General features: G+C 35.4%; 1 non-coding gene across 1 annotated transcript; it reads left to right on the top strand.

Annotated features, from left to right (window-relative positions):
* The first annotated feature begins 242 nt into the window (after nt 1–242).
* LOC114677300 (U1 spliceosomal RNA) lies at nt 243–402 on the top strand. Its single transcript, XR_003728576.2, has one exon. It is a non-coding gene; the product is annotated as a U1 spliceosomal RNA (small nuclear RNA).
* Nucleotides 403–9,815: the final 9,413 nt, after the last annotated feature.

Raw genomic sequence — 9,815 nt, 5'->3', positions numbered from 1 at the left:
GAGATGAATTCCTCCATGAAGGCTTATATCTCATTGGCTGAGGGCTACTCTTCAGGGATTACCTATGTTATCCACTCCCACTCCACTCCCGCTACAATATGCATGAAGTAGTGCCAATTCTTGGGCATTCTTGGCCACAGAATGAGGGAAAGAAATCCGTTTCAGGAGACATTTTGTCAGCTTACAGTAAGTTGAAACCCAAACAAAACTATCTACCGCACTTGTTGCCGAATTCGATGGGGAGACTTGGCAGGGGAGATAGCATGATCACAAAGGTGGTTTTCCCAGGGCAAGATTTATTCACTGCGCTCTGGATGTGCTGACCCCTACGACTTCCACCCAAGGGGGAAGCTTGACTGGTTAGTTATTTGTAGCAGGGGACTATGTTCACACTTTCTCTGGGTCTAAAATATTAAACGACAACAGCAACAAAAAAATCAATGGGGAGATCTAGGACATGGAGGCAGGACATTAGAGCCATTTGATTTAAAAAATCATGGTGGTTATTTTAAAATATGTTCAAAAATTGGGGATGGCCAAATAAACAAAATATACACAAAAGTGGAGTTTGGTTACTATAGTGTACAGCTAACCTATATGACAAAATATTTTGTAGTCACCTAAATATTTTTAGAAGCGTATTTAATGCTTTAGGAAATTGTTCATAATATTAAGCGAACAAAATAAATAATAAAGTTATACAGGTCTTATTTATATATGCATAAAATTATTTGAAAAAATATATTAACGTATTAACAGTGGTGACTTGGGTGTAGTAGAATTATGGTTTATCTTCATTTACTCTTTTGTACTTCTTCATATTTCCTAAGTGGTTTACAAAGATCACATATTGTTTTAGTAATAAAAAATCGATGGAAACAAATTTTCATTGCATTGGACTCATTCTACAGTTCCACTTTCTAGGAATTCATCCAGGCTTTATGAACTACGGACTCACTGTAAAATCTTTTCTCAACCAAATATTCAATGTGCACCCTAAAGCCTCATTACAAATTTGACTGTCTGTGATTTGGTGATGTAGCCTCAGCTCAAGCTTCCTGTCTCACATTGACTGACCCTAAAAAGCAATACCGTGTACTTGGAGATCATCAGAATCTTCACTGTAGATAATAGCACATTCACTTAATTGAATAATTTATCCGTGATTCGGCCAGCAGAAACAGAAGAGTCAGAAAGAAAGAAAGAATGTTGAGAAAAACTCGGCAGTCACCAAACACATTTTGTGTGGAAAAATGCTTGCAGAATTATTTATTTGTTGAGAAAGAAACTATCTGGAAAGCTATAAGGGAAACTTCGTGGTTAGTTTTGTGGACACTTGATGCTCATGGAATGTGGAGCAGAGTTTAATGTCACATGACATAGCACCCGTGCTACCCTCTCTGGCTCATTTTCTGCTGCTTTTCTTTCTAAAGATTCTGACATAATAAATTGTGAATTGAGAAGATACACAGTTCCTCTGAAGATTTTATACATAAGACATAAACGATGTTGAAAAACCATGGAGATAGCCTATGATTAAGCTATGATTAAGTGAGTGAGAACAACTAGTTTGGGTATGAAAAACCTACATTACAGCTGAAAGCAACAAAATGCCAGCTGTAACCTGCTGAGAAAAGAACAATGGCAGAAAAAGAAACAAAGACTAAGCTGGTTTGTAGTAGTTGGAAATAGAGTGGCTTTTCCTGAGCAGAATTAAGACTGATGGTGAACTTAAGAGGGGAAAAAAAATTAAAAATTTGTGGCCAACAAACTTGATCATTAGAGAAATGCAAATCAAAACCACAATGAGATACCATCTCACGCCAGTTAGAATGGCGATCATTCCAAAGTCAGGAAACAACAGATGCTGGAGAGGATGTGGAGAAATAGGAATGATTTTACACTGTTGGTAGGAGTGTAAATTAGTTCAACCATTGTGGAAGACAGTGGTGATTCCTCAAGGATCTAGAACCAGAAATACTATTTGACCCAGCAATCCCATTACTGGGTATATACCCAAAGGATTATAAATCATTCTACTATAAAGAGACATGCACAAGTATGTTTACTGCAGCACTATTCACAATAGCAAAGTCATGGAGCCAACCCAAATGTCCATCAATGGTGGACTGGATGAAGAAAATGTGGCACATACACACCATGGAATACTATGCAGCCATAAAAAAGGATGAGTTCATGTCCTTTGCAGGGACATGGATGAAGCTGGAAACCATCATTCTCAGCAAACTAAGCAGAAATACCTAATGTAGGTGACGGGTTGATGGGTGTAGCAAACCACCATGACACGTGTATACCTATGTAGCAAACCTGCACATTCTGCACATGTATCCCAGAACTTAAAGTATAATTTAGAAAAGTTAGAGTTGGTGCCAGATTAAAAATATAACCCAAAAAATTATTATCAAATTTTTGAATGAATAGAAAAAAATGCTTATCTGAAAAACGGACTTTTTTCTTCTGTTACATTTTATTACTTGTACAGATAGTTGACCATCAGTAAATCACCACTGCATATGATAGAAATTTTGAAAAGTTTCAAGAGCAATAATTTATCTTGTAGTATTATCATATTGGTAAATTTCACTTCTCTGTGGAAACCTTAAAATCTACGTTCTTTTGACAAGGAAGTGCCTTCCAGTCTAAATTATAAATTCATATATTCAACACATATTTTTGCATATCTACAAGATACCAGAGAGTATAGTTGGTTCTGAAGACACAAAGACAAAAAAAAAAAAAAAAAAGTTTTGGTTATGAAGTTTGTTATGAACTCCCAGTATAAAAGAGAAGACGAAGATGTAGAGACAATATTGCTATACGATATACAAATACGAAGGTCAGAAAGAGACATTAGAGTGGAGTAGTAATTAACAACATAGACTCAGGAGCCATTCATCTGGGTTCAAGCTCCTCTTTCACCACTCACTGTTATGGGTACTTTTGGAGCATTTACCTAAACTACTTTTTTCTGTTTCCCCATCTATAAAATGAGGATAGTAATAATACATCTGCCTTTTATGATCTAAATGAAAACAAAGTGAATCAATATATGATTTACATATATGTAAATCAATATATGTAAAGAACAGTGTCTGGTATGTATTAGGCTTTAAGCAAATGCTAGCTAAAGCCATAAATGCGAGTAGTTGTGAATGACGAAAGGAGAAAAGGCTGCTGGGAAATTGTCAGGGAAAGGCTTGATGGGAGTATTCTGAAGATGATAGAGAATTTGTAAGATTGAATGGCAAAAATCTGATCTAACACTATTCTAGGTCATAAAGTCATTTTTAAGCAAAAAATATAATAAAACACATTTTAAAAATCTAAAACCAGTCTTGGTAGGTGGGGTTGATATTTGTGTGTGTGTGGAGGTCAAGATATTCCTGTAATAATGATATATATTGCAGCTCGTCTTTCACTGGGAAAGACTAAGGCACAGATTAATGTTTACCTCTCCTATTTTTACAATGACTTTCCACCCTGCTTTTCTCTAAACTTCAAATTTCTTAATAATTTAATCTGATATTTTTAATGTTTCAGCCACCTGGCCAGTATCTAAGTAAATTTACTGAATTAGTTTCTTAAAATGTCTGTGATCACTAACAAACTATTTTTATTCTGGAAGAGACTTTACCGTCTTTTGTTACATTTATAAGAATTGGCTCCAGAAACTTAAAGCTTACTGAAAAGAAAGCTCCTTAAGGGCTACAATTGTGTGTTTTTCATCTTAATATTCCATTTAACAAACACCCACAATGTGCAGGTACTGTATTATGAACATTTTTATATAACAGCTACCAGTTGAAACTATAACTAGATGTGGAGTAGGTGTTAAAAGCTTGTGTGTTATATTGCACTGCTGTTTGGAGTATGTTGACATATACAAGTGTTTTACTACTGTTATCTTCCTTCAATTTTTCCAGTTATTTTGATGATTATGGGATTGGGGTGTAGAAAACTAAAAGAAAATAGACTTTAATTTGGACCAACAGCTGGTGGTTACACATGTAATTAATGGGGAAGGCTGTTTACTGGTATTTATTTTAAAACTGATCCCATCCCTGCCAAAGAAAATGTCAGTACTGAAACTTCACATATTCAAACAGCCAAATTTGGCTGCCATGAACTTGTGGCTTGATAGATTTATTTAATTTTTTATACTGCTCATGTACAAGTCAGAATTTGTGTAGGTCATAGCATGTTATTTTCATTTGATAGTAATCCTCTGGTATTAATGCAGACTAAGAGAACTTCATGGCATATACTTTGGGATATGAAATTGTCTTAAAATATATTTCGTTTGTGTTTTCCCATACTGTTGAGACATTTCAGTAGCTAATGGAAACCATAAGTTAGTCTAATGAAGCCCATGTATAATTTTATACCATAGTCTGTGCAACTTTGACATTTTCATAATTAACCAAAGTCTGGGAATTTAGTTCTAGGTTGGTCTTTTGCCCAAGCATTCAATTCTTAAATGTGATTAAGAAGCTGAATTTTATATTTGAGTACTTGGCTTCAGTTCCTAGAAGCCATGCTACTGAAATCATCTGGTTTCTAAGCATTTCCTTTTGGAGGGGATAATTGCCACAAAATAGTGTGTTTTTAAGATATATTTTGGTTCTCAGGTCTACATAACACCATTCTGTGTATGCAACATTCCCTTGCCTTTGTGTGGTTGGTTCTTCATCATTTTCTAGATTTTGGCTTAAATATCACGTCCTAAGTGACCTTTCCTAAAGAATCTCTGTAATTTATACTGGAACATTCTCTATCTCAGATTATTTTAACTAGTCATATATTTATCATTTGTGATATCTAGTATTAACTTGTATTTTTAATATACCCCAGATATATGGAAACTGTCAACTGCTCTTATTGTTTTCGTTCTTGGTGGGTGATTCAGGTAACTGTTTATTGACATTTTGAAGTTGTTCCTTTTCCTGACCTTGTGGGATACTAGCAAAGATTAATCAAAACAAAGTAACTTTTTCTTATTTTCTTAGCTGAATATGCAAGGTCAAAGAACTTAAACAACTAGAATTATTTGTATTTAGTTATATATTAGTGTATATAAGATTTTCAAAGGAACAAATCTTCAAAGCCTCCGATAGTGTTCTTCTTTTCAAGTACTCTCTTCTTTTCTCCTTTCTCCCTCCAGAGACAGTGCAACCGCTTCCCTGCTCTGCTTCAGGACTTTGCATATTTGCTCTCTGTTGCCACGCAGACCTCTCAAATTCAACATGTTTAAAGCTGAACTTATCATAAGCCACACAAACTACATTCCTAATGACTCCTCTTCTGATGTGCCTTACGTTGATTATTGCTACCACCCTTCCACCACCTTTTCTGAACCAAGATCTGAGAATGGTGTATAATTCTCTCTTAACCTACCAGCCCATAAGTCACCATACATAGCTATATGTCTGTGTATACATACATACATATAGATTTGTAATGTCTATCTCTATCAATCACCTATTTACCTGTTTATGTTTATATTGCTCTTTCATAAAATTCAATTGAGTTCCATCCTCTCATCTCTACCACTTCTGTCACTTGTTGAATTCTGGCCATTTTTTGTGGTCTGACTACTCAATCAACCTCCTATATCGCTCCCTCCAGTTCATTCTATCATCCCTTACTGATTTTTTCTGAAAATCTTGCCCTTGATTCTTTTTATATACATCTTTCCTTCTCCCTACTTTGAACTTTCCACATGTAAAGGAGCTTCTTATAATACTTGAATGTACTCTACCCTTCCATGTCACCCATATGTTGCATATTCATTGTTTTTCTTTCTCTGAAATTGTCTCAATACTTTACTTATTCCAGTTAACTACTGTGTGCCCTTCAAATTTTACCTAAGCTACAGTTTCATCTCAAATGAGTTTTCAAACCTCTCATTTCAGGTGACTGTTTTCTATCTTCATAGTATCGTGAATGCCCTGTCAGTATTTATTACTCTGTATTTATTGTTTTTATTTTCTGCCTCTCTCACAAGGCTATAGGTGTATTTAAAAGAAGGATTATGTTCTTTATCTAAATCTCTGGTATATAGCATGGTGTCTGGCTCATGATTTATGCTCAACATATGTAAATAAAGGAGAAAATAGCCATGGAACCAAGAACATTGGCTTCTATTTGGAGAAATTTTGTGATTGGAAAAAGGTGATGTAAAAATAATTGGCACATAAACCTTTGCTTCAGGTTCTGCTTCCTGTACATCAGGAAATGTTCTAGGTGTTTTTTCATGTATAAATGCATTTGATTAGTGCAGCTATCCTAAGAGATAAGTTCTATTATTACCCATTTCCATATTAGGAAGCCAAAGTGCAAAGAAGTTAACTTACCTAAGATCGTGCGTTTTCTTAGCCTGGGTTCCTCTGAAAACTGAGTCTGTGGCAAAGGTTTATGTGCTAAAATTGGGTTAGATTAAGAGAAGCCAAGGAAGCAGGGGTTAGGGAAAAAAGATTGGAACTGGAAAGAAGAGAGTCAATGTGAGGCAGCATTACTGAGTTGATCAGCATTTGGCGACTAGTGCAAATGATGGGGATCTCTCCGGACCATCTTTTGACAGGCTTTGTAATGAATACATCTCGAGACTATCCATCGAAGGAGAGGGAAGGGGAAGAATCACCTATGGATTCATGTGTCCCATTGGTCAGACGTTTTTCTCATATTTATTTTTGGATCACGCAAGCACAGTTGTGCTTAGGATCTCCTGGTACTTTATTTTATCATCAACAGGGATGCACCAAAGAAAGGGGCACAGGGTTCAATGCAGGAGAATGATTCAAGGTAAAGTTGATTTGCTTCCTTTCGAAGTCCTTTGAAGCCCGTGCATAGTGTGTTTTTGCAGCAATGGCTTAGATGAAAGAGCAGCCAAAAGCTCTGGAGAAGTTCTGGCTGAAAGCATCTGCAGAGATGCATCAGGAAAGTCTGATATGTCCACCTAGTAAATGGTGAAACCCTAATTCAAATGCTAGAAGTCTGACTCCCGATCCTGTAGTCAGTGCCACTCTTCAGCCAGGACACGAGAGGCCTTGCCCAGTGCTTTGACTGGCCGCATATCACAAAGACACACACAAAATGAAATTATTGAAGAACACATGGATACCTCTGTTTCTAGCAAAACAACACCTTCAAGCCAGTATAGTCTTTCTCTTGACTGTATACTGCTTAGGCCTCAGAGAAATGCTTCTCCACATCTCTTTTTCTGCCCCATACATCCAACGCCAGCACTGAGATTCATGGGACTGCTGACATGAAGATGGACATGACTCAGATTATGAAGAGGATGTGATCAGCTGAAGCACTTAAGTAAAAGACAAAGGGACTTGTCAAACTCTTCTTTCAGATAGAATGACAAAAGAAATTATTACCTAACAAAATGTCATTTCTCAGTGTTCCAATTTGTAGTTTAGGGGTATTCATGGAGAAGCATGATATTCTCAATAGTTGTATATAAGGTGTAAGGGATATTGCGATGATTCTAGTTCTCTACATGACCATCTGGATTACTACTGAATGTTCTGAATATGAGTAGTTTTATTTTTATAAAATTATTAGGATTCAATTAAATTTTTTATAAAATTAAACATTCAGCTCTATTATATAACCTAATTTAAAATTGTTCTATTCATCTATTATAATTTGTATTCTGTTCCTCAATTTTAGTAGATAATATTGAATCTGTTAGAGGAAAAATTACTTCTGAAGCACATATAAGAGAAAACTTTATTTTATTTTTACATTTAACTTAATGCATATTTCTTGATAAAAATCAACTCTTGTGACCTCTGAATGTAATTCAATGCTATTATTTTAGTTCTTTACATCTATAGATGGCATTAGAACACAAATTATGTGAAAAGCTTGATAATAGTACAATTCATGATTTTGCAGAAACAAAGGCACAAATAAGTGCGTGGAATCCAGATATAATAATTTATTAATTATATATGCTTATGGAATATCTATGCAGACCTCTTCAGCCATCAACAAAATACCAGCCACGTGCAATAACAATCCAATTTAGTAGCCTCTGGTATTTGGCTGACTTAGTCATTCAAAAACCATAAACTTAAAGATATTTGCTAGTTTGTTATTACTCAGGTGTATATAACACATTTTAACAGTTGGTTAGCTAGAAATATAACTTTTCCATATTTAGATATAATATATGTGTTTCTCTATTTGTACACTTGCCCCACAAATATTAGGAGTAGCTTTGCCCATGTTTACAATAAATGCCTGTGCTCTGCTCCACCGTGCTTCACCTCACTCTGCTCCACTCTGCAGAGTACACGCTCCTCTCTGTTCTGCTCCACGAGTCTACCACCCCGCCTCCTGACCATCTCATGGATTGGTTCTATGGAGCAACTTATTCCAGCTAAGCCATTGATACTAAACGGACAATACTAAGGTATCGTCGTAGCTCACTTAAACTGTACTATGTTTAACTGTCTGTAAACAAATATGAAAACAGTGACAGATGACAAAAACTAAATTTCCAAGCTACAGGACAGTACACGGTAATGCTTTGAGTTCTTGAGGAAAGCACTATTCAAATATCAGCTCCCTCCTCCAGCCTTTCACAGGACTTCATTTAAGTCATCTTATTTCATTGTTCTTCCTTGTTTTGTTCTTCCCTGACTGACTTAGTAACTCAGGTAAATTCCCTGATACTATAAATTTCATAAGGCATTTGCTTATTGTCTCATTTTTGTTTATGACCAAATGCTTTCTAGACTTTTAAACATTTTATTGAGTAGTGCTGAAAATATTTCTAAAGGATTGTCGTTTTCTCATTTTATATATTCTCCTTTAAATGAATTTCTAAGAAGGAGCTTCTGGGGAGGGAAAAGGTAATAAAATATTGGATCATTTTTTTCCTTAACTGCTATTTCATTCCTACTTTCTCTGTTGACGTCACAGACATTGGGCAGTACTTTTAGAAGCTAAACTGTTGGTTTGACACTTAGATATTGTTTTTATGTTTATTCAACCTCATAATTATAATTTTGGCACGTTATATTCAATAAAAATCAGATGATTATAAAATGTTCCATTCTTGTTCTCCCTGGGTGGGCCACAGAGGAAGCCACGGCTGCTGTAGAGTTATCTTGAAGGAGTGCCTTCCAGTAATAAGCTCAGTTAAAACCACAGAGTAATTTAAACATGGTTTTGTTTTTCCTGACAACCATATTCTCCAACTTCTTCATAGAAATCTCCCATGATGTAAATTTTAATATTTTGTGTTTTTGTATGACGGATATTTTGTATTTTTAATTTCTTATATATGACAACTGAAATAAAACCTCCCATTTCTTCTTCTTCAGTTCTTGTAAAATAATACTTGGTTATTCGAAAGCTCTATTTCTACTTATAGGTTATCTAGTTATCTTAATATGTTCTCCATTAAATTCAGAAATATAGAATGCAATCTTCAATATATTTCCTGAAGTTTAGTAGAGTTTAGGTCCATCATGTGAGATAGCAAAGTTATCCATCAGATAAGCATTTTTAAAATAATTCCAGTAGTCCCTCAAGTATCCATGACAATCAAACAAAAAATGGGCATAAATAATTAAATATTTATAAATAGTCTGCTCTGCTTTTTGTGGCAACACAGATGTATTATTGATGCTAAATCCTGTCATGGGAGGAAAATCAGGTGTCTAAGCATGACAGATTTCTCAGTATCAAGCAGCTCCATGTCTCAGAAATATGTTCTTAACCTTACTGGACCCAGCTGGAAGCAGGGCAGCAGCTGGGAGGAAAAGCACACT

This window comes from Macaca mulatta, chromosome 3 (assembly GCF_049350105.2).
Source record: "Macaca mulatta isolate MMU2019108-1 chromosome 3, T2T-MMU8v2.0, whole genome shotgun sequence".
In the NCBI taxonomy this organism is placed as follows: Eukaryota; Metazoa; Chordata; class Mammalia; order Primates; family Cercopithecidae; genus Macaca; species Macaca mulatta.
This window is presented reverse-complemented; position numbering and strand designations above follow the sequence as displayed.